A 23,885-nucleotide genomic window follows, 5' to 3' on the forward strand; every position below is an offset into this window, starting at 1 on the left:
TCCTTCTTGCTCATAATGCTCCACCGACACCATCATCCACCTCCGAACATCCTTTAACACTCTAGATGTTGTAGTTCATAACCGTCACATACTAGGTTAGTGTTCTCTACCACATTCATTGATATCCATATCCATTGTAGGCGTCCCCGTTCTATGTTTCTCCTTCGTACCTCCGATAACCACCATCATATTTATTTCTCTGACGACTGTCACAACACCATCACGTTTCTGATAACACATGTGTGTATGCATGTTTATTTGTCTGTTAGTTAACCGGTATCTATAACTAAAGCCACAAATCTCCACATATCTTGATTCTAAAGAAGAAGGAGACGAAGAGAAAAGGTTGGGGTTTTGAATTGGTGAAAGGAAATATGTAATATGGTTTGGAGATTATCTCAGAATCTGAAACAAAAACCCAAATAAAATATGGTTTTGCATTTGGTTCTCAAGAAGGAAGTAGGGTACCAGCCAGAATCCTCTACTAAAGGATGTTCAAATGATTCTAAGTTAAAGATCATAGAAGATGAGATGACGGATATTACGAGAATTATGATGGGCAATTAGAAGAAGAGGATACGTGAAGAACATGGAACAGGTCTAGTTCCACCTGAGATACCAGCCAAGAGAAGTTTTAAGCTCAAAGGGCACATTTTATCCATGCTCAAGGATATACCTTTTGTCGGGAAAGAGTGTGAAGATGCTTTCAAGCACATTGATGAGGTCAAAGACACTGCAACCTACTTTCATGTCCCTAATGTGCCAAGAGAATCCATGTTACTAGGGATGCTTCCGGTGACTTTTACCGGTGAAGCCAAGGTTTGGTTGGAATCTCTTCACCCGGATCCATTACCACATGGGAAAACCTTCGTGATGATTTCATTGAGCAATTTAGTCCACATTCGAAGATTTCAAAGCTCAAAAAGAAGATAGTTAACTTTCAACAAGAGGTTGGGGAGTCATTGTATAAAGCTTTAGAGAGATATAAGGGCTTGATTAGAAGTTTCCCTCAACATGACCTTAATGTTCAACAAGAAGTTTCCATTTTCTATGATGGAGTGAATGTAACTACTAGAAAACTTCTTGACTCACAAGGGTCAATGACGAAGAAGGATCCAGAAACTATAAAAGAATTACTTGAAGAGTTTGTTAAGCGCTCACATGAATACCATAACCCACGAGACGGTGTGACAAGAGGGAAAAGGAGATGGATGGAATGAGAACTTGGCTGAAATCATAGCTAAATTAGATTCTATGGATAGGCGAATGACAAAATTGGATCAATCCATTCATGTAACAAGAGTTGGGTATGATAATTGTAGTGGTCCACATTTGACTAAAGATTGTGACTTGGATGAAAATGGGAACAAGAAGGCACAAGTGTTCTATTCAAGTGGTGACAAATATGATGAATATTGGAGGAAGCCCAAGATGGAGTGGTTGCCATATGAAGAGTACAAGAAGCAAAAGGATTAGAAGTATAGACAAACCTATAGAGGTTTCTATCAAAAAGAGCAACCACCACCCGAAAAGAAGATGGATTTTGAGTCGGTATTTCATAGATTTATAGAATCATCTAAAAAGAGATATGATACTACGAATGCCAATGTGAGGTATCATCAATCTTCCATTAAAAACATAGAGACTTAACTTGGACAATTGAGCACACTTGTCATTGAGAGATTACCACCTAATAATCAAGCCCCAAAGTCACAACCTAATGTCATGGTGATCTACACCAAAGAAGATGTTCATTCTGAGCTAATAATGACCCATGAAGCTGCTACAATTCATCCCAAGTTGTGTTTGGAAGAAGAGAATCCCAGAGCCAAAAGATCAACAAGTGAATTGAGAAGATGAAATTTTTTCCTCTTTTCATTCGTATCAACCTACGTGAAGCGGTGAAGAGCTTACCGAATGAACAAGTCGTGAAACTTTTGAAGATCATAATTGAAGACCATGTTTCTAGATAAGTGTGGGGTTTCCAAATGATGAAGAAAAGAACATTTTGAAGAATATTTATTGAAAGAAAATATGAGAATGGTCCTAACATTACGAAGAGTCGGTGCATTACTTCGATCTTACAAGACAATCTGAGACAGAACCATGACGTGGCCATCATCCCCATGTCATGGTAATTTATTTTATCGCGACTGCATCTGACTACACCACGACGCTATTTTGCTCGACCATTACGACTTCCAACTTTTCACCACGTCGTGGAGGTGCTTTCCCATGACGTGGGAGCGGTTCATCCCACTTTTGAAGAATTATTATTTGATTTAATCCGATCCGGCACATTCACATTGACAAGAAGAAGGTCCAGAAGTACTCTTTACAACCTTAATACGATAAGTCCAAGATTTCCACACACTTTCAAAATGTGATCTCGCCACTACTACCCCAGAGGAGTTTGTTCTAATTCTTCCTTTTTAATTTATGTTCTATAATTTCTTAAGCATGCAATGGGGAAAATGCATCATTTAAGTGTATGGTGGGGGGTTGAATCTAGGAAAACAAGCATTCTGATTAAAAGTTGAAAAAAAAATGACTAGGATTTTAAAAAACTTTATTAGAAAGATTTGAAATAATAATCTAAAAACTAAATCTAGTTAACAAATTGTTATGTTGAGATCTAGGTTGCTAGTGTTATGTGGGATGATCAAATACGAGTTTCAATGTTTATTTGATCCAATATATGTTATAGTGTATTTGTGGCTTCCCTATCCTAGTGAAATCATGGAATGAACACACAACCTTACTTAGTTTGAGGACCGCAATATGTTTAGCATCGTGTACCAAAAATGTATCCAGGAGAGCTTATATAGTCATTGCAACTAAGACTAATACCTCTAACCAATAAGTGTTGAAGTTAAGTTCCTTTTCTTTAAGCATATGTTTTTTTAGGATTTTTAGTTTTGAGTGGAAAAAAAAGAAAAAAAATAGAGAAAGAAAAAAATAGAAAAAGAAAAAAATTGCAAAATTTTGAGAAATAAGAGTTTCTAAAGCAATGAAGATCAAGAAATGCGAAGAAAAGTTCAAAAATTATCGAAGACTCAAGAATAAGGCGAAATTTTCCAAGTTATTTATTGTATTTTTATATTCTACATTATTCTTCCATATATATGCTTGGGGTTTAACCAAAAATACCTTGAGGTTAAGAAAGTTTCATGGGATAGATTTGGAGGGATGCATAAAATGAGTGTTGTTCAAAAGAAGTGGGCAAGTGTTTATGAAGATTGTGAGTATTTAGGATTGGGGAAGTTCTTAGGAAACATATAGACACAAATACATGCATTGTGTTCTTGGAGTAATTGAGAGGATCAAAATGGATGGTCTTGTACGATGTTGGTAGCTAAAGTCTGGATATGATGATAATAAAATCAGTTTTGCTTAAGGGCAAGCAAAAACCAAGTGTGGGGTATTTTGATGTGTGAATAATTAACTACATATTTAATGAATATTTCTAGTACTTGTAGCAGGATTAATCATGTCAACAGGGATTGTCCTCAGGGGCAAGCTCGTTATGTTTTCTCTATGACTAAGTGGGCCACAAGAGGGTCGTCTGTCTGAGGAGAAGGGAAGGAGCTGTGAGTGCTCCTGCTACGAATATTTTGCGGATCTCTGATAGTCGTGAGGATAGGGCAGGAGCCCCAGTAGAGAAGATTCGGTCATTGTAGTGTCAGACAGGGGAGGTCCATACTCCGTCAGGTGATTTGGTAGGCATGTTATCTTTTGTGTTCTTTTTGGTTATTATCATTTTTCAGGTTGCTTGGGATTTGATATTGATTTGGGTAAGCGTTATCTCCAGTTTATTGATCTGTTATCGCCACAGGTATATCTTCGAGAATTGATTTATATCTTTTGCATGCCATAAATCATTAGTGGGCTATCGAGGGGGTTGTATCTTGTGTAGCGGGTTCTAATGTGTTGGGTTGATATTCTGGGTTTGTTCAAGATCGGTTCAAGGGAATTGTGTGGAAGGTATATGGTTAGGATTTGGCGAGTTAGTTCTATAGTAATCATCAAGATTCGGTGGTTGTAGTATCTATTTCGGTAGGAGCAGAGTTGCTTATGGAAGAACTTTTGGGTTCAAGCATTGCTGTTTCTAGGAGGGGTGCAGTGACGGGAAGATGGTAGTGTTAGTTGTATGGGTTGTTTGGTCATTAGAAGTGTTATAGGAGCTTTATATTCATCTGGGTTGCATTCAGTTAGAATCCAATAATTCTTTGGTATTGGAAGTGGGATAAGATCTGTCAGTTCAAGGCAAGGGTTAGAGTTTTAGTCGCCGGCATAAGAGATCACCGAATTGGTATAGTATCGTGGGAGGTGATCTGGATTATTAGGTAGATTGAGATTTCAAGGTTATCCGTCAGGGTTTCAAGAATCTGGTGATCGATGAATTTGGCTAGCAATGGAACGCTAGTATTTTTTAGCGTAGGGACAGTTCACGCCATTTGAGAAAGATGGATCGGAAATCCATAAGGATTAAAAGGTGGGAGACCTTCGTCAAGACCAAGTTGGGGAGAGTTAAGTGGTTGTTCAGATTGAGGTTGTGTTGATGGAGGTTTAGGAAACTCCCGAGCACAGGTCGACATCTCCATTGTTATTCATTTTAGGTCGTGGGATTCGAATGTATGACCCGAACTCCTGATTGGTTGTAGGATTCAACTCAGGATGTGTGGTACTGTGTTGGTTTCAGTATGGTAAGACCATGAGTGGTAACCATGGTTGGTTGGAGGTGTTGTAAGACTGCAATGGGATCATAACAATCACCACTTTGAGGCAAACTATTATTAGAAATGGTCGAGTGTGATGGGGAATCAGTTCGAGCCTTGGGCATGTCGGTCAGGGTTGTCAAGGAGTATTCTCTGTTTTGGGTTGATGATCGTTGGGGTCCGGGTCAGAATCGGGCCTGTATAGCTTTAGATGAGTAGGACCCATGGACGAGGCCCGTGTGATTATGAAAGATTAGGTGGGTCCTGGTAGAGACCGTTGGGTCAAGGTATCAGATCTTGAGCTGTGGGATCATGTGTGGGATCAATGTGTGACGCAAAGGAGTTTTAGGCTAGGTAGCCTGACTGTTTGGACTCTTGGCAACCTGGTGGTTGGACCAAGTGCGAGACTGGTAGTCTCAGAAATGGTTTGGGGGTAATTATTTATCAGTCAAGTAAGGGTTCATCGGGAATCAAAAAGTTGTGGTGTGAAATGCAAGTGCAGATTTGTGAAACTTGGGTTGTAAGTGGAGTATTAAATTGGTTTTGGGTAAGAACTAGAGTCGGGTATCGCACGTGTTTTGCATAGGATTTTGTTTCAGTGGAATAAGAATTGGGGTATCTATATGCTAAGGGAATCAATTGCATGGTTAAAGGGTAATGAATGAGTTTAGTTCTGATAGAAATTGAGCCGTTATGTTGTGTCTTGGGTTGGTTCTCTCTACGAGAGGGCCTCAACGTGTTTGGAATCAGGAGAAGGTAGGTCATTGGAGATCGGGTATGTTATGAGACTATAGTTGGTCTCATGGCATTCTTTTAGAAGTAGGTTTGGTGTTAATGTGGTTTGGGGTATTATCGCCATATAAGGTTGCTCTCGGAAGTCTCATGGGGCTACTGTGTGTTTGTGTGTCTTTTGGTTCAGCAATCGGGTAGGAGTCCAGTGATTCAAATAGTTGGCAGACAAGTTGGGACCAGGGCGGTCTCGACTGCTTTTGGGAATCAACTAGGTGGCAGCAAGACAAGTCGGAGTGGTTTCAGTGATCTGAGCTTCGTGTGAGTAGTCGCTTGTATTTCAGGGTGTATGTTAAGTTGCTCGTAGTTGGATTAAATAATCTCAAAGTGGCTGATTGGACCATGTTGCGCAGCTCTCGTATGAGTTTAACCATTGCAGGCAGGAATCTTCTACTAAAAGGATTATTTGAGCCTTCTGTCAAGTGTAAGTATTATGCGGTTATATATGATTATTGGTTTTGTTCGAATGGAAGCATCAAGATAATCAGAGTTGGGAGAATTTTGTTTAGTATGGTATTCATGAGGAAATGGTATGATAGTGGTTCAGTGTGGGCGGTTTTTCGGGAATTCATATCAATTTGAGGTTTCGAGTTTCGGGAAAGATAGAAGTGGTCTTCTATAAGGGGTTTAAGGTTCATTCCTTTTTCAGGTTTGGTAAGTTCTGCTAGGGTTGGTTTCGGTTGCCTTGGGATGGCTGTAGTATTCTCGGGTTGTGGTGGTGTTGTCCATATTGTTAGACGTGTTGGGAAAGGTAAGGACGGATTTCGAGGACGAAACATAACTCAAGTGGGGGAGAGTTGTAAGATCTTGTTTTGAATTGTTCCCATTTTGGGTTGGTGATCAAGGACTGGGTATTAGCAGGCTTTAGATCCTCGAGGAGTTGGTTTTTGAACTCAGTTGGGGGTTAGATAAGGTATTTCAGATGGTTCGGGTATTCGGTTTGTGTTTTGGAATCAAAGGGAATTTTGGTAATTTGTTAGCTTGGGTTTCTATGGAAAGCAGATGTTCGTTCGGGATAACTTATGGCGGGTATGAATTGATAATAGTGTTGAGCGTCTCGATACCTTTTCATGGATATAAGGATGGTCGGATGCGGAATTATATTGAGAAAATTATGGTATTCACATGAATTAGGGTTTGGGGAAAACCCTAGTACACGGGGTGTACCAAGGTGGTACGCATGGCGTACCGAGGCAAAGGGGGTTACGCAAGTTGGAGCTGAAGAAATGCATAGCGTAGGTGCAAGGTTGGGTCGGGGTGCGAGACCTCGTATGCTAGGCATACGAGGTGATACGCTGGGCGTCCGAGGGGGAAAATAAAAAACCCTAATTTCAGGGTTCTACCCTATATAAGCATAATGTTAGCCTCTTTCTTCATTTCCTAAGTTAGCTCCCACCCTCTAAAACCCTCGAAATCGTGATTAAGCCTTCATGGTTGCATCTTGAGCTTATGGTGTCCATTTTTGGTGTATTTTGTCCATTTCTAAAAAGATGGAGCTTGGTGCAAGGATGGGAATCAAGGAAGAGCTTATGGATCTTGCTTATGTGTCTCAGTTCTAGCTTGTTGGGGGTAAAAAGCTTTGAACTTGATCATTGATGTCTTAGATCTCAATTTATGAGTTTTGGTTCATTTTGGTCCTAAGAATGAGATTTAGTGGTATTGATTGCATTCCAGGAGCTTTGAGTCGCCCCTCTTAGTGTTTCTGAGGTTCAAGGTCCATAAAGTTGGCACCTTTAGAGTTTAAATCCATCCATGCAAGAGTTGGGGCCATTTTCATGATAGTAGAATGTTATATTTTGAGTTTGGGTTCATTTGGGGCATGCAAAGTCACTAAGTTTATGGGTTTAGACATTGTTTAGGACTCAGATCTATGGTTTGGACCTTTAGGCTAGGCATTAAGTGATTAATGGCAAAAGTGGGCTTAATAGAGGAGTACATTGGGCGTACAAGCCTGTACGTGCAACATACAAGCCTGTACGTGCAACATACAAGCCATCAAGCGTGTACGCACATCCTACAGCTGGGTATGCCCTGCGTACTCAATCAGAATGGACTTCGTAATCGTTGGCCTCGGTTTGGGCCATTTCTTGGACCTAGTTGTTGTGCGCCTTTGTGGGGCATCTGAAAGCAGGCTTTTGGACTAAGGAAATTATTGGGCTTTAGGATAAGGCCCATTGAAGAGGCGTGGGCCCAATTTGGAAAATTAGGCCATAAGTTGGCCATAATTGGGCTTTGGATAATTATCGGTTAATGGGCTATCGAAAAGCAAAGTGTATTGGACTAGAAAGAATGGTTGGGCCTTAGGGTAAGGCCCATGTAAGGGTTTGGGCCCAATTTGGAAAATTGGGCCATTAGTTGATTTATTGATCTTTGGACCTTTTAGATTGTAAGTTTGGGTCTTAAATTTGGGCAAGGCTAGGTTAGGGGTAAAATGGTCTTTTTACCCCAGGTATGGAGTTAGGGGTGTTGATCGGGTAAAATTTTCGGGTTTCGGGTAATTCGGGTCGGGTAATTCGTGTTTTTCATATAAAAAAATTTATCCGTTACCTTACCCAAATTAAATTCGGGTAATTCGGGTATTACCCGATTTTTAATTTTTTAGTGGCACCTAAAAATAAATGTAATGAAATAAGTATGTCGTGCTAAACTTTGAACATTTAGATTTTTTACTCAATAATATTTGAGATATCAAGTATTCTTTCCAAACTTTCGATCTTGGGTTGAATTCTTTATTTTTTTTTCTATTTTTCTTGTGGAACTTGATCATTGGTTGGGTTGTCAACTTCAATCGTCTCATCTTCTACTTCAATATAGTCATCCATTGGTGACGAATACCAACGAAGAGCAGACGAGGTACGAGGGGTTTTTGACGTGGGGAAAATAGAACGAGCCTCAACGAGGGAAATTGGGATTTGGGAATTGGGAGGGTTAGATAAACTCATGAAGGGACATTATTTTTTATATATATTTCGGGTAATCGGGTATACCCGAAACCCAAACAACTTACCCTTTACCCAACCTGAAAAAAAATTCGGGTTACCCACTTACCCGAAAAAATTAACCTGATACCCGATTTACCCGACCCGATTTACCCGTTACCCGAAAAAATCGGGTGGGTAATTCGGGTAACAGGTATTTTTGACAGGGCTATATGGAGTTATGGTTATGGATTAGAACCCAATTGTTAATTTGGTATTGTTTTGCTATTGATAGTTCGTGGATCTGCCAGCTAGCAGCCAAGAGTGTTTTTGTATGATTCATCAGTACGAGGTGAGTATTCTCACTCCATGGGTCGCATGTACCAATGTCGGCCCATTACGTGTTACGTGGTATGCTAGTTGTCTCTGTGATACTTACATGGAAGACCCCGGGGGGAGCCCGTGGCAATTGGATGTCAGACCATGGGGGGAAGGCCATGACATTCCAGGTAAAGACCATGGGGAACCCATGACAACTATATGTATGTGTATGATAATCTGTGGTTGTATGTGGTATGATATTATGGGGAACTGGCTAAGCTCTGTGCTTACGATTTTCAGTTTATGTTTCTGGTACTCCGGTTTTCAAATGGAAGAGCTCGGGATGATTGCAGAGCACACACCACATGTTTTCGCATTATATGAATTACCTTGGTTTAATGATGTTTTGTTAAATATTGGTTACTCTGGTTTTATGGAAACAATCTGTATTAACGATTTATTAATGTAAAAACAAAAAAAAACATTTATATCCTGCTTTTTGGGATGTTATATATATATATATATATATATATATATATATATATATATATATATATATATATATATATATAACAAGGTTATAATGTGGATAAACAACTATTATGCGGACGTGTAGACGGTGCTATTATGTGACAGTTACTAAGAGAATAGGTTGTTTACTAATGTGAATGCATTCAAACTCACACAACTATTGTCATTTTTATGCATTCTCACTAATTCTTATTCATTTTTGTTCTCATGCATCGATTTTCACTCATTTTCATTCTCACAAAATGCAACTAAATTAACATTCTGACAACATTGTGACAGAATGAGAATAATAAAAAAATAGTCTATAATAACCTTATAACAATTTAATTAGTGAGAATGTGTAATAATGGCAATAGTTATGTAAGATTGAATGTATTCACATTATCAAACAACATATTTTCTTTGTCATTATCACATAATAACATTGTCCACACTTCAGCACAGTAGATGTCAATCCATATTTGAACCTAACTTTCTCTCTCTCTCTCTCTCTCTCTCGTTCTCTCTCTCTCTCTCTCTCTCTCTCTCTCTCTCTTTGTGTGTGTGTATATATATACACACACACACACACCACACACACAATATTAGTTAATAGTATTTATGTGGTGCGGTGCGGTTTGAAAACTGGTTTTATAATAACAAACCACAAACCGCACCGTATAGGGTGGTTTGACAAAACTATGAACCGCAAACCGCATCGCAAAAGTTTTTAAGCGCATTAGTGCGGTGTGAATGGTTTATAAGGTTTGTGCCATTTGTTGCAAACCCCTAATTATCATAATCTATTTATGGCTTATAAAATATGTTTATTAGGGTTATTAATCAAAATCATTTACTTCCATTTATTATTTACTTCAACGCGCGAGAGAGAGAGAGAGAGAGAGAGAGCCCTTATCTTTATTTAATAATAATGAATTTTGGTAAAAAATAAAAAATAAATATAATAAAAGCAATTTAATCCGTTCAATTTTTGAAGGTACAAAATCCATAACGAAACATATATAAAAAGATCACTAATCCAAAAAATTTATGGTTTGAATATTTTCCTTAAAAAATAAAAATACATACCATATGAACCATTTTTGTTGTTTTGTAGTTCTGAAAAAATTATTTGTACGCATGACTCGAGTTCATGTGAAAAACATTAAGGGGTGTTTGATTTGTCTTTTTTAAAGGCAAAAGTTCTTTTTGGAAAAATTACAAAAAGTCAGGTTTTTCTAATTTTTCCAAAAAATCGGCTTTCTTTTTATCTAAAATCTAAAAGTAGCTTTTAAAATGTTTCTACCAAACATCTTTTACCTTTTATCTTTTTACAAAAAAGATTTTTGCCTCTCAAAAAGACAAGCCAAACACCCTATAACATTGCTTCCTCCATTTAGCTACGACTTTTGTCTTTGTTAGGAACTTCTTTTTGGAAATGAGTTATGAAAAATTGAAAATCTATTTGGGTGCACGTATGATTTTGATATTGTTTATTACTTTGATAGATTCCGTTTAACCACTCTTAAAAGACTTAAACCATAGAATCACCTTTGATCCATATTTGCGTCTATTCAATATTTTATTATTTATTATTGTAATCTAATTTAAACGATACCCCTCCAAAAACCAAATGCTACAACTTTCTCTTCAAGAGAATTTCATCTCGAAATCCATCTCGGCATACATTTCTGAAAATTTGGTATCCATATATACTAGAGTAAATTACTAAAATTGTCTGTGATTTCGTAAAAAATTGTTTGTTTCATCTTATCTTTTGGTCTTTTTTATACTACTTATGGTATTTTTTTTGTTACTGTTTTCATCCATGTAAAAAAAACTATTTTTCCTTTATTAGACATTTTTTTTATAAGTATTTTAGTTATGTATATAATCTACACCACGAGGACCCATTTTAGTAATTCTCTATATACTAAACTAAAAAAATACTATATCATTACAAAATTTGGGCTGTGGCCCAAAAAGCTCAAACACAAATACGAAGTATAAATCGTGTCTAACTTTCAAGTTCTATGTACTTCGCTAGTGGGCTATTTTAAAGCCTACTGATAACAGCATATATTCAATTATCAAAGTCCTTAAGTTTTTACATTTTTTTCAACTTTTCATAAGGTAGAATATAAAAAGTAACTTTCATATGTTATCTTAAAATTTTAATGTATAAAACTGAATATGTAGAAAAAAATTTAAAACGAATTTGTGAAAAAGGAAAAAAAAATCCTAAAAAACATGCATAAAAACAAATAAGTAGTTATTTCCACTATTAATTCATGATTTTATAGACCGTTTTATGTTGTGTAAATTATATATCCAACATATATTGATTTCTATATATAAAAAAACAAAGTAGTATGAAAAAAAAAATACTACAACTTTTGATGATTTTATAGAACCTTTTAAGTTTTGAAAATTATATATAAAACATGTGTCGATTTGTATATAAAACAAATAACAAATACTATGAAAAATAGTATAGTTTTTAATAAACACTACAACATTAAACATTTACATCAAACAAACTTATTAAACACTTATAAATCATTCAAAATAAATATTTAGAAATCAACATACATTTGATATATAGAAACATTGTTATAAAAAAATTGTGTTGAAATAACCACTGATGCGACAAAACATTTTTTTTTTCAACTCTTTCATTTTGAATCACAAATCTTTTCAAACATATGATTTTTTTAATCAAAACTTACTTATATATGACTAATATATCTACAATGTGTATAATAAATAAATAGAAAATAAAAAAGCATTGCACATTAATAACCATAAGTTTAAAAAACTTTTGAATATAGTAGAAAATATAAAGGTAAATTACATTAAATTTGAAATCATAATTACATTTAAATAAAAAAACAATTGAGTTGTAGTGGGAGTTTTAAAATCTTGATTTGTACCCAATAATATATATATATATATATATATATATATATATATATATATTAACAATTATATGTTATAAAAATAATATTATAAGTATTTATCATTAAAAAAATAATTTTTATACTAATTTGTAACTAATATTATAATAATTTTAAGTATAGGATAAAAAATATATTAAATCAAATTGAATTAAGCTTTTTATTTAAAACTATTTTAAACTATAGGTACTTTTAACTAATTTATAAGTAATTTATTTGACTATTTTTTATTTCCTATATTATTATTATTATTATTATTATTATTATTATTATTATTATTATTGTTTTTATTATTATTATTATTATTATTATTATTATTATTATTATTATTATTATTATTATTATTATTTCGAATAACAATAACTTTTTAATATAATATAACCTATTCTTTAGTTTTACTTTATTTTAAACAATTATTACTTTTTACTAATTAAAACTACTTGTTTGAAATTTTTCATTATTATATTTACAAAAAACTACCATACTTTTTATTGTATTTTCATTTTTTACTTAAAGCTATCAAATATTGGAAGAGAATGAACGGTCCAAATAGAATGATGATTAGAATTTTAAAATTATAATAATTGTTATGTACTGCAACCAATCTTATATATATATATATATATATATATATATATATATATATATATATATATATATATATATATATATATATATATATATATATATATGGAAAATGATTTACAAGGGTAATTATCTTTGTCGTTTTATTTATATTTAGATAACTTCTTTATTTTTGTATACATTTTAGCATTTAACTTGTTATATGTGTTCATATACTGTCATTGTCACCGACTATAGCAGGTGACAATGATAATATTGTCATTTAAATTCTTTATTTTTGTACACATTTCAGCATTTAACTTGTTGTCTAAATATGAACAAAACGAAAAATTAATTACGCCGAGAAGTCATTTTCCCCACTTTTAATAGCGATTTTATTTGTCATATTTGTTTGGATTATTTTTTTCAAACGTTATTTTTAAAATATCCATAATTTCCTAAATATTAATTAAATATTTATCAATTTTAAACTTTATTTTTTAATTAATAAATATGTTTTTGTTTTGTTAAATATTTTACATAGCCTCTTATATTTTTTTTCTTTTGTTTTGAAGTATATACAATATTTTTAAAGTAAATAACATCTAACAATAAAGTCAAATAAATTAAATATGTAACAATAGGTATGGAGGATCTTTTAAAAAATTATTAAAAAGAAAATATTACTTACCAAATAAAAAAAACAAAAAAAAAATCTATATAATGTAAATGTTTTAAAATTATTCCAAAATTTTAATGCTTTTTACTTAGAAGTTTATAAACTTTTAATTTTTTTAATACAACGTTTTAAACTAGCATTTAATAAAAGTATTTTAAAATGTTATAAAAAAATCTTAAATTGTCATACAAAATTTGTGAAACACTTTAAAAATAATATAGAGAAAGTTTAGAAATAAATGTGTGAAAGTTATAGAAAAATTGTATGAAAATGTAAAAAAAAAACAAGTAAAAACTTGTAAGAGAATTCTACAACATTTATAAAATATTTGGTTTAGAAGCACTTGTATTAAAAGTATATGAAAGTATAAAAAAAGTAGAAAAAAATTATAAGCAAAGCTTAAAACATTGTATTAGAAAAACCTATAAGAAAAAGAATATCATAAAAATATTGTAAAAAATTATAAATTCTTTTAAGAAATTTATAAAAAAATATGAAAAAATATCATAAAAATAGTGTAAGAAATTATAAAAAAATTAAGAAATTTGTAAAAAAAAAATTGTTCACATTTAGACAACTTTCTTTTTTTATACATATTTGACCATTTTGCTTGTTAAATATGTTTACATATTATCATTGCCACCTGCTATAGTAGGTGACAATGGTAATATGTGAATATATTTAACAAGTTAAATGGTCAAATGTGTACAAAAAATAAAATTACCTAAACGTGAACAAGACGAAAATGTAATTACCCTCACAGGTCATTTTCCCATATATATATATATATATATATATATATATATATATATATATATATATATATATCGTTCTTTATCGTAGGTTAGGGGAGAAGAGTGTTACACTTGAAATATATTTTTATCACTTATATTTTCTTATGAAAATATTAATATTTTATTTATTTTACTTTTTCTTTACGATAACGAACGATTAGGGAAAAATAAAATTGACAAATATAATAAGACAATTTATTTTTATTACTATAAAAACATTTAAAATTAGGTACATCCATATAAGTTTTGGTAAAACATAAATAAATAATTTCTATAACACACATACTTATTGGTTTTCAACAATAAATTCATATCATATTAAAAATCATTCGCTCTAACTCGTCATTATCACCAACAATTTGGAACAATAATTGTAAACTCCTTTCATCAAAACCAATTATAAAAAACTTCATCGATGTTATTTACAACAAAATAAACGATAGAAACTAATATAGTATAGCATAAAATACATGTTGATTAATATTCTCTTGTATATAAAATATATTTTCTTAACATAAAAAAGAGAGAGCTAACATAAAAATACATACATGTTAACAAAGTTAATTTCTCTAATTGATAAATAGCTTGATGGTTGATTTACCAAAAACTTATAAGAAGTAATTATCAATCCGCTTCATCATCCCGTGATTATAGAAATATGCATAACACATAAACTTATAAAATGATCTCAAGTATACCTTTACAAACATACCTAAATTTGAACATTGGTTAATATCTAAAACTTTACATGCACCCAATTTGAGTTTACATGAATTTATATTTGGAAAAGTTTCAATTGCATTCTTACATCCATGAAACCACTCACATAACTCTTCAAACCCTACAAATATAATCTATCATTTTATGTTGACATACATACAATATGTAATCTACAAATTTCTTATATAGGCTAAATATTTCAATTAACTCATCAATTAAATAGCATGATTTGAAGAGTTTTAAGAGTTACAAATCATAATATTTCAATTAATCATAAATTAATTTGTGTAAGTTGAATAGTCTTGGGAGTTTCAAATGCATGAGGTTCAAGGAAAAATGGTCTTGGGAGTTTCAAATATATGAGGTTCAAAAAAAATGCTAGCTTTATAAGATATATATATATATATATATATATATATATATATATATATATATATATATATATATATATATATATATAGATAGATAGATAGACTAGGCGAATGCTCGCGCGTTGTGCAGAAACACCTATATAGTTGAAATCTTTACAAATATATGTTTTTTTAAATATAACAATAACGTCGTTGTTAAATTTTATATAATAATCCATATACTAAATTGATATAATATGTTGATTATTTTGAATTATATGATAATATATACATCTATTATAACTATATAATCTTGACCATTTGAATGACTTCTACTGGCGAGATACTCATGAATAAACTTAAATATATATATATATATATATATATATATATATATATATATATATATATATATATATATATATGTATGACTTAATGTTATTTATAGTTTTTGTTATTGTTAATTAATTTTTTTTAAATTTATTTTCTTAACGTTTTAATTTCTATAATTATAATTATTTAAAATATTAGACATTGTTTTTTGATTTTAAAGGTAACAATATAATAATTTATCTAGAGTTATTTTTAACTATTGTTATTGTAACTTATTTTAAGCTACTTATTTGAAAACTTTTAACGATTATACAAATATCTTTAGGATATATTTTAGTTAAATTGAGATTATAATTTAGTTTTTTCATTTAACACTACAATTTATCACTTTTAACTATTCACAAAATATTCATTGGGTTTTTTAAGTGGAAATGAAATTTATATTTATTTTGACATTGTAATGTTATATTTAAATTAACAGTTTAAGTATTTTGTCCAAACTGTTCAAAAAGTTTTAGCTTTAAATTGATAATGATTTACATACAACAACGTCTTAATCTAATAAATTAAGTATAATCTGTTAAAAATTAAAGACATAACTTTATAAGTAGAAGTAAAGATGTTATTTTTATATTGAAATTTAGTTTATTTATTATTACAATTTAGGTTCGATATTTATTTAACTTTATTAACTAATTTATAATCATTATTAGAAAGAGACTACAATTTATCACTTTTAACTATTCACAAAATATTATTTGGGTTATTTAAGTTAATCTAAAATTTATATTTAAGTTGGTCCTGTAATGTTATATTTAAATTTATAATTTAAGTATTTTATACAAATTATTCAAAAGTTGTAGCTTTAAAATGATAATGGTTTACACCCAACAATATATTAAAACTAATAAATCAAGTATAATATGCTAAATGTTAAAAAACATAACTTTATAAGTAGACGTAAATATATTCTTTTAATATTGAAATTTAGTTTGTATATGATTACACTTTGTGTTTGATATTTATTTAATCTTATTATCCAACTTACAACCATTATTAGGTAGAAATTGAAAAGTCATGGGAGTTTCAAATGAATGTGGTGAAAGAAAAAATAAATAGGAGTTTCAAATAAATGTTGTAAAAAGGAAAAATGCTAGCTTTATAAGATATATAGATATAGATATAGATATAGATAGATAGATATAGATTTTTCTTAATAGACTTTTTTTTTGTCTTTCTTATTCTTTATCTTTCTTGCTCTCTTACATTTTTATATTGTTCTTAATAGACCTTTTTTTGTGTTTCACCTTTCATCAAATCTTCTTAACAATGTCGGTGATGTGTGTTCTAGTAGGGATAAGCATAGGCGGGTACCCGCCTCATTTGGCGAGAATCAGAACTGGAACCGGAACCGGCGGTTCCTAGAAAGTTAGAACCGGAACCGGAACCGCTCTAGGCAGTTCTTAAATGTTTGGAACCAGTCCCGGAACCGACGCTTCTGGTTCCGGGAGCGGGTAACCCGGTTACATTAATTTTGTTAACTTTTGTCGATAAAACCGCAATTTAGTTCGATCCAAATCAAGTCAATTCGGATCAAAGACGGACAAAATCGGACCAATATATTCTAAACCGGACCAATAAGCATTAATTACTTTCTTAAAATAACTAAAATGATTGGTCCAAAATCAATCATACAGGCACACAATAGATAGCGAAAACATTTGAACCTAACTCTCTCTCTCTCTCTCTCTCTATATATATATATATATATATATATATATATATATATATATATATATATATATATATATATATATATATATATATATATATATATATATATATATATATATATATATATATATATATATATATATATATATATATATATATATATATATATATATATAAACCGGTTCCGGTGGGTACCCAGCGGGTAGCGGTTCCGAAAAAACGAGAACCGGAACCATAACCGCTTAAGGCAGTTCCAGTTCCAAAACCGACAGTTCCGAGGTGGTTCTGGTTCCAAAAGCGGGTACTCGGTTCCGATGCTCATCCCTATGTTCTAGTGTTCATTTGCATATACTTTTTCAGACCCAAAAACACTAGAACCACAACCATTGAACGCATGTTTTTATAAGGTCAAGTCCGATTATGCCCGGTAAACAAAAGCTTTAGGGGCATCATTAATTTACTTTTTCGTCTCCCCCCTGAACTTTATTTGTTTTTACATTTTTGATCCTTTATTTTCGGTTGATGAGACATGTCTTGTTTGTCGCAAGACATGTTTGGACTCTTTTGAGGAGCATACCTTTTACTGTAGATAGATCCTAGGTTTCAAGCGCCGACATGATCTTGTTAGGGATATTTTTTTTCGATATATTTTGGCTCGTCAGGGTTTCTGCAAAAATAAAAATAAAAGACACATGTAAACTTTCTGACTGTCGTGTTGGAAAGATGATCAACACTTAGAACAACTGATGTTTTAGTTTTTGGATGAGGTGGAAGAAAACATGCGTGTGTGGATCAAACAGGGGTTTCCCCTCTTGTGGGCTTGGACAGTGGGGTTTTCATTGCGAGAAAACTACTTTAAAATTTGCATCATGGAAAATGGAAAAACACGAGAAATCATGCATGAAAATCAACACATGTTTATACCATTTGCATTTTATCCATTCGGTTTCCTTGTGCCGGATGTTGTGAAGCTCATCAATAGAGTATAACAAATCATGCATAATAATGTAATGACCCCAAAATCTATGGATGTTGTTTTTAAAAGAAATAGTTTTGCTATCTAAAAAGGGGTTATGGGCAGTTTGTTGCTTGTTTACCCGTTACATCTATGTAAAACTTTTATGATTAATGTGAAAAGTTGATGATTTAAATAATTTTGATATAACAATTTTCATCCCTCGTAATTATAAAGTTAAGTTATTAGTATCTTATAAGATCAGTGGTGAGTCTATAACGTAAAACTATATGGTTCACTATTTAAAAGAAACTGATAAAAATATTGCGGGTCCGGATTCGGTTCGATTCGTATAATAAAAAAGATTTAAAGTTCTTATAATTGTACCCAAAGAGGACTTATATCTTGATATATTTTCACAAAAATATCGTTTATATGCTAATGCCTGATGACAAAACACAATAAATGAATCAATTTGACAAGATTATATTATTTTTTGAACGACGAGTGAAATATATTAGATAACAAAAAAGGGGCTATAACAGAGTGCTTGCATCACCTTTCCAAAGCCACCTGTCACAACTACTAGAAAATTGAAAGTTATTTAACAGGTCAGTAAGAAGCAAGAGCTGATTAGCTTCTCTCCCATATCCAATATGCCTACAACAGCTCCAATTCCACTTCACATCGTCAACATTATCCAAAATAATTATATCTTTGACTAGGCAGTCATTGTTTGACTCAACACTATAAGGATTAGGGTAGAGATCTTTTAAGGTGAAGTCCCCACACCAACAATCCTTCCAAAAGAAGGGTTTATCACCCCTTCCAACCTTCCTTTTGAACAAATCAACATGAATAATCCCTTTATCCAAAAGATCGTTGCCAATTTGAGAGATGCTAAGCCACACACCATTAATAGATCATTTAGCAAGGGGTCTCCCATCTATCTATCAACTTAATATTATGAATGAAACGAATGCAAGGAAACCAAAAGGAATCATACCCAATTTTAAGCGGACCACCATTTTGAAAGAAAAGCCAAATTAGCCCCATTAAGGCAACCAACACCAAGCCCACCATCTTTTTTAGGTTTTATCACCTCTTCCCAAACAACCCAATTGACAACATTACATGTTACTAACATAAGTACCTTACATACAACATACCGTCATACAGAATTATAATAACAATGAAACAATAGTAAAAAAGCATACACATAGCGACACGATGAATGTTTTATATCTAATCATTGAATTATAGGGTGAACAAAAATTGCCACTAAGATGGGAAGTTTGTCGGAGGTCAGAGCCACTATCGGCTGTGATGGAGGAGAGGCCGTCCGCGGTGGCAACATGTGCTGATGATCAACGATTTGTGAATGTATAAAACCATAATTGGAGTCCTGGAGAATAAAACAACTTCTTCTAATTGTCAAATGATATTTAAAAATTAAATCTAGAATTATTTCTTATTGGATTATACCTTAAATGAATTATTTATTTGGACTATTAAAATATAATATATGGACTTTGAAAATCTTAATTTATAAATTTTTTTCAAAAACAATAAGGTAGCTCACTTAAAATATTTAATGTAGTTCACAATTTTTATTTTTATAGTTTCATTTTCATTTATATAAAACTTGTTATAATAATAAAAAATAGGTGGGTCAAGTGGCCCACCTTTGTTAAACTTAGCCTTGTCCCTTTATAGAATATGATTTTGGTCCCTTACTATATTTTAAAATTATACTTTTGGTCCCTTACATAGTTTATTTTTATAGTTTTCGTTTTTATTAATATTACTCTTTGTTATTATAATTTCTTAATTATTTATCACTTGTGTATCGTAAAAATCAAGATATATTTTCAAACCTTATTTTTGTCCGCTTCTACTATACATAATTGTTTCAATCAAAACTTTATTTAATACTTTTATGATTCATTTTGAAAAATTGTTCTTCACCGCAACGCGTTGAATTACAAAATACTAGTTTATAAACAAATATAAAAAAAATTAAGACAAATTGGTAGAAAAATAAATAAATAAGATATATAATAAAAATTAAAACTTAGAATCAAAATTTGGCATGTTGGACTCCCTTCATGGCATATCACTATGACAAAATCAAGATATGGTTTGTTCTTTATGTGAGAAATCGAATGAAACAATAAACCATCTTCTTGCCGAGTGCGAGTTCACAAGAACAATTGATATTGGATATCCAAATGGTGTGGAATTCAAAACAGGGTTTATACAATTGTTAAAGATTGTCTGGACTTCACAGCTTCTCGGGGTAACTGTCCCCGAAAAAGAGATATTAAACATGATTCAATACTCCACTCTCTAGAACATTTGAATGGCAAGAAACAAAAAATATATTTGAAAATGGGAAACCTTTTGCGAAAAAAATTGCAAATCTTATAATTGCTCAAACATTTAAATGGTATAAACATAGAGGGAATGAGTGTGGTAATTTTTTTGGAATGGAGTTGTTCTCATTTTGATCATTTTCTCTTGTAATTTTAACTCTCTGTATTGTTGTTCCTGTTCCCTCATACTTAGCTACATGCTAATTGTTTGAGGTTTTCTTTATATATAATTTATTCGCCATTTCAATAAAAACTATGACTAATTCAAGTGCCCCTTAATTGTTGATAACCTTTTATATAAGGCATGACCAACAAAGCTAAATGAAAGTTAGCAGTCGGTAGCAGGAAGTTATAGTTTATATATATAGGCTTAGGTTATTTTGTTTCTACGAACTATTGTGTGCTATAATGCACATATCTAGACCACCAGATGGAATAGAATCAAAGGTCATGATCTGAGAGTCTATGATATTACAATAGGGTAACATGCACCATATAATCACACAATTTTCAGCATAAGGGTATTTTGGTCAATTTACCTATATTAAAAAGCATTTCCAGAATTTAAGGGATAATTAATTCCTTTATTTTTAAAAGTCTGAATATTTTAAATTAATTTAAATTTAAAAATCCGATTTTATTCTGTCAGAATGACAGAATGCCAACCATAAACTAGTAAATATATTTTCGGTTTTATTCTTGTAGAATACATTTCCAATGCAGTTATATTTGGTAATTGACCTAATTTAAGAATAAGATATTATTCATATACATCCAACCTGGGTCTATGATTTTATTCTTAATATACATCCGAAATTATACATATTCTAACAGAATGTCATAAAAAAATGAATAAAATTCTTAAAAAAATAGCACTCTTGAATATACAATTATTGAACAAATACACTTGATCCTCTTCAATGGCCCATACAATCAACTTGATCTTCACATATATACTTGTTGTTGAACTCGATTCCAAATATTTCTCTTGTATGATCAATATTGAATTCTTTCTCCATGCAATTTTGAAAGAATAAGATACATTACTCGTTAGTATTACCAGTTAAACAAATATACTTGTTGTTAACAAACATTCTCAAAGACATTCTAACAGAATGCATTTATATAAATAAATTCTAGCAAAATACATTAAAGAATGCACTTAAATCATAGTCTTTTCTTCTATATGCATAAACATTCTAAATCATGTATAAATATATTATGTCAGAATTACTAGCAACACATGTTTTATGTAATATTTATATTCCCATAGAATGAACACATGTTTGCATTTTGATATGAAAAAAAATTAAAGAATAAAATTCGAGTTCATTCTTAGAGAAAAATCATTGTAAAAGAATAAAACTAAAGCTTCCCTGCGTTTTTTGGTTGTCTAGGTCTGATCAATTTGCAAGAATACATGTGAAGAATATTTCCCTTCTTCATTCTGAAAGAATAGTAACCTTTCTCAAACTAAAACCCTCTTTATTCTAAAAGAATATTGCCCTCATTCTGAAAGAATTTACAGGTTAACATTCATTTGGTAAAGTAAACAAGTTATATTATTGTAGGTGAAAATAAAAAATTATAAAGTTTGAAACCATTTAAAGCTAAAGTTTCCCATTTTCACCAGAATCTTTTTTAATAAATGAAGGTTTTTTGCCACTTGTCAAAATCTCAAGAGTTTTGCCATATGTAATTTTGTGGGAGTTTTAAAATTATTATTTTCCACTTGTCATTTTTTGGGAATTTCTATTAATTTAAAATAAAATTTCATATAAGGAAAGAGAATCATTCTATTAATTTGATAATAAAGTCTCATAAATGCTCTAAAGAATATTTGATTTCTTTTATAAATGTTCCAAAAAAATTACATTATGTTATATAAAAATATTATTTTATAAAATATTTAATGTTTAAATATTTATACTAAATTTTTATTTTTAATAAACCCGTGTAATACACGGGTCTCACACCTAGTTCATAGTAATAAAGGAACGAGCTCCACCTAGGGTAGTCAATCTTTGGCCTTTCTTACTACGATTCTTATTGAATTTGACAGTCGAAGGTAGTGTCCCCATAAAGATCAATAATCACAAAGATTCATAACAGTTTACAAACTTAAAACAAGTAATTCAACACGTCAATCAAAGTAAAATTTACTCAATATATACATAAACCAGAAAAAGGGAACTCACTTTGTTAAGGGTATTGATGCCGCACTGTAAATCAAAGTGGAGATAATTGAGAAATCTATCTTCTGAACAATTAACTATCAAAATCTTCCGATCAATTACCCATGACAAATCGAAAAAGCATTCACACTCTTCAAGTCGTGAGTAACATAAACCCAACCAAATTAGAAATTATTAGGGATTAATCGTGTTCTTAGGTATGAGGGAGGGACGTCAGCTGCTCGGACCCTGTGAAAGATGTAAGCAGAAGACATGAAGTAGAAACCACAGAGGTGTCGCTTATTGTGAGGAGGAAAACAATCGATTGTAAGAGATAAATATATAGAAGATATATATGTACTAAATTATCAATCTCATGTCGAGAGCTAAAGTCGTAGAGGATGACTCAGGCTCTAAATAAGCAAGAGTCAGACACAATCAAGAGGCATGAAGCAACCTTGGGGGAAACAAACCAAGAATTAGCAAAAGCTTTAGGGAAAACGCCAACTCTTAACGATCGCAAGGAAGGGCCGCAATCGGCGGTGGGAAGTCGCTGATTTTCTTCTCTTTAGTGATTAACACTCTGATGGTCCACATTTTTTGAGGAGTCTCACATTACCGGGGATGAAAAATATTGAGCTCCTCATCTCTATATAAAGTTTCTCAAGAAATGATTAAAACTCCTCATCCGAGTCAAAGTAATTCGCTGAGTTACCTAAGTTTTCAGTAAAGGCAAAATTAAAACAAAAAAACCGAACCGCATAAAAATCGAACAGTGCGGTTTCTTAACTTCAAAAAACCAAAGTTGCGGTTTTCAGTTCAGTTTTGGCCAAAAACCGTACCGAAACGTGCCATGTTCACCCCTACCTACATGTTCGTAATAAAAGTCAGTATTTTTTAAATACGTTGAGAACACACACACACACACACACACACACACATATATATATATATATATATATATATATATATATTGAAAATGTAAACGGATTAA

General features: G+C 31.6%; 1 non-coding gene across 1 annotated transcript; it reads right to left on the reverse strand.

Moving 5' to 3' along the window:
* Positions 1 to 914: 914 nt before the first annotated feature.
* On the reverse strand, positions 915 to 1,021 carry LOC111878263 (small nucleolar RNA R71). Its single transcript, XR_002845673.1, has one exon. It is a non-coding gene; the product is annotated as a small nucleolar RNA R71 (small nucleolar RNA).
* Between the last annotated feature and the right edge of the window lie 22,864 nt (positions 1,022 to 23,885).

This window comes from Lactuca sativa, chromosome 8 (assembly GCF_002870075.4).
Source record: "Lactuca sativa cultivar Salinas chromosome 8, Lsat_Salinas_v11, whole genome shotgun sequence".
Lineage (NCBI taxonomy): Eukaryota > Viridiplantae > Streptophyta > Magnoliopsida > Asterales > Asteraceae > Lactuca > Lactuca sativa.